The 3,373-nt window shown below is 29.0% G+C and overlaps 1 long non-coding RNA gene across 1 annotated transcript; it reads left to right on the plus strand.

The window, feature by feature from the left end:
- The first annotated feature begins 1,401 nt into the window (after window positions 1-1,401).
- LOC126880468 (uncharacterized) lies at window positions 1,402-3,144 on the plus strand. Its single transcript, XR_007696601.1, has 2 exons — window positions 1,402-1,937; window positions 2,964-3,144. It is a non-coding gene; the product is annotated as an uncharacterized LOC126880468 (long non-coding RNA).
- The last annotated feature ends 229 nt before the right edge of the window (window positions 3,145-3,373 follow it).

Below are 3,373 nucleotides of genomic sequence, written 5' to 3' on the forward strand. Positions count from 1 at the left end.
AAGATGCTTTAAAATTGTTTCTATGCCGTCACCATATGGATAGGTCCATGGTTCGGGAAAGTATCGTTGAAAAAGTTAATTCACTCTAAGATTTTTTCCATCGTCGTAGTCCCTCATCAATAAAACAGAATCCGCTTTTTTTCATTAAAAACCATCAACTTTATTGTAGAGCTTTTAAGAAAATATAAAACAAATGCCAGCTTTAGTTCCCTAACAACACACAACATTCCAGGAATGTACTACCAAAGTTCTATCAATATTTGAATGTCCTGGACATTTAGGGAACATTCGGTGAACATCTGTTTAAATTATTCCTGGAATGTTACCATAAGACATTCTGTGAACATACTACCAATGTTCCTATATTTTAAGTTGCGAAATAATACATACGTGTAACAGATACAACATTACTTATAACATACCAGACAAACTAAGTGACATTTTAGGCCTACAGTGCAATAATATGTCAAATTTAAAGAGTTTCCCAAGTTCAATTAATACAATATTATAAACATACAAATGTAATAAAAATTATTGGTCGCGAATATTCAATTTGGAATGCGATTTTGTTAATAAAAAAAATACTTATAACTTATGCAGAACCCAAGAGGCATTTATATTTATTTCTTTTGCGTTCATTTTCAAATTCGCCTTGCATATATTTTTGTGCATGGCGCTTGAGAGGGCATCAGGTGCCAAAAAGCGACCAACCAACGACTTCGCTTCGGCCATCTTGGCATCTTCATCTTGGCCACCTTGCCCGGCCTTGCCCAAAGCATACCCCCACCTGGGGGGGGGTATGCTGTGGCCTTGCCTTGCTGTGAATCGTTGTTTGTATTATTTGTGCTTTTTAAGAATATTTTTTTAATTCGGATACTATTATAATAGCTTTAATAGTATTATTAACATAGTGCATAAAATGGTGTCCTGTTTTTAACGCAGTTGGAGTAGCAGAAACAAATGTAGATAAAAAAATCTGCAGGAATAACGTTTCAATTATGACAGAAGCTCGAAACAAATGACTGAATGAAAAGCCCTATTAAAAGGTTAGTATGCAAATATGTAAACGAAGGCATGCCCTGTATTTCAGAAAATAAATTAATACTATTAATACCCTAATAATACTATTCATAAAAAATCTTTTAAGTAATGTAGATATAACAAAGTGAATAAAAGGCATAAATCAGAAGAATTATTATTTTATTTTATAAGTTAATAATTGGTCATATCCATTTATTATTTTAATAATAATTGTGAATAAGCCACAAACTTCGCTTATTCCTAACTAAAATAGTAAATAGAGATAATAACAAAAGGATTTGTAAAACTAAAATAATTCTTTTTGCGTTTTTGCTGATGTATGCGTTTATAAATAGGATGGTAGACCACACACTATAATATGCAGTAATTGCAGTACCAACTAATGAATACACAGAATATTATAGTCGATTTGCTAAACTCAGTCTCAGTACTACCGAGTCTCAGACACAACTGGCTAGTGATTTTAGTAAATAATTTTGCCAATTTGGTAAAATTGGCAAAAAAAAATAATAACTAAATAGTTAATAATTACTGTAATTTTGGCAAAATTGGCCAAAAACAAAAAAAATTACCTACTAAAATCACTAGCCAGTTGTGTCTGAGTTTGGGGAACCGACTATACTAATAAACAATTTCTAAGCTGTTTTATAATATTTTGTGAGTTCATTAATCATATTTTTTATTTAAAACTAAAATTTGTTAATAATGCTTAGTAATGCATATATTTTGTATTTTTAGCTTTCCAGAAGATCATGCGAAGAAGACATGAAGTATAGATCAGATTTGTTAATAGAGGAGTATGTTCAAAACACTTTTTAGAAAAAGATATTGACAGAACTTCACTTTCATCTGTTCGTTTGAGAGACTGTGCTGTTCCAATAGCTTATGTCACACAGGTATATGCATAACCTAATTAATAATACAGTCCGTACAATATAAGATACTGTTGTAATTCATTATCTACATCAGAGATCTAAGTTGACATTGTTGCCCAACTACAAAAAATTTTTGAATTCATTTTAAGTCAAATATATCACATAATTATTGCGAAGTAGATTATACAACAAAACAGATTAATAGTCAATGTAAATAAATAAAAACATCAGAAATAGAAAACAAGAATTAAGGTATAAACTTATGTTACAGTTATTAAGGTACCAAGGGTATTATAAGGATAATTACGCTTGAGGTCAATGGTGTTTTTAACAAGGGCCTTCGGCCTGAGGGATATACGTTGACCGAAAGCGTTATTATTATAATACCTGTGGTGCCTTCAACGTTTAATGTCCGACTAAATTATTCTTTATATGCGAAAAATTTGAATGAATTTTGAATTGATTAGTTTTTAAATAAGTACATTTACCAGTAACAGTAGTAACGTAATTGTGGTAACCATAGTTTTACTTAGGTTGATATTTGTCAACTTGACAGTATCTAAGTCGTTATTTAAATTTAATGCCCAAGGGCGTTATATCGTACTTAACAGACTTCGAAATGTCATTATTTGTCAAATAGTGTACCAGTAGGACATTAAAGTAAATAATAAAAACAATAAATATAATGAATACTAAATACTTATTTGTTTGTGAAAAATCTATTTCTTTGTGGCTTTTTTGTAATTAACTATTCTAATGGGGAAATAAGCCACAATTTACTTGAAAAAATAATTTTATTAAGGTTTCTACTTCCACATCGGATGTCGTTGTCAAAATACAAAATGTTCATTATTATTATTTTATTTATTAAATATTATTTATTATTTATTTAAATATTATTTAATATTTATTTTTTTATTATTATTATACGTATTATTATAATTATTTTATTATTATATTATGCGTATTATTACCTGTAAATAATATTTCTTCTGATTGTTAATTGTAAAGGATAGAAAAATTACCTTTTATTTTATTTTCTTTTAGAATCAGCTGAGAGAAGTGGTCTACAAAAAACCAGAAAGGAAACGGAATATGTGGCTACGAAAAGCAAAAGAAAGGTTTACAAAGCAAATGTGACACATTTTTTTATAATATTTAGGAATGTCAGTAAATTACATTAAAAAATGTATGTAAAGATTTTTTGCAATAAAAATGTTTATATTTATCAAGGATGTATTATTTGGTATGGCCACATATCGTCAGTGATGTGACAATACCTCCTATCTGTTTTTTTTTCAAGAGATTTGTAAGATAGACTAAAAACTTGTTTCAGCCACCTCCTTTTTTCATATATTTTTTGACTTGTTTTGCAGTAAATTCAACTATCTATTTACTACAAAAAAAGTCAGAATACGTACGAAAACAGAAAGTGACCTTAAAAAATGTTTTTCGTC

This window comes from Diabrotica virgifera, chromosome 2 (genome assembly GCF_917563875.1).
Source record: "Diabrotica virgifera virgifera chromosome 2, PGI_DIABVI_V3a".
In the NCBI taxonomy this organism is placed as follows: Eukaryota; Metazoa; Arthropoda; class Insecta; order Coleoptera; family Chrysomelidae; genus Diabrotica; species Diabrotica virgifera.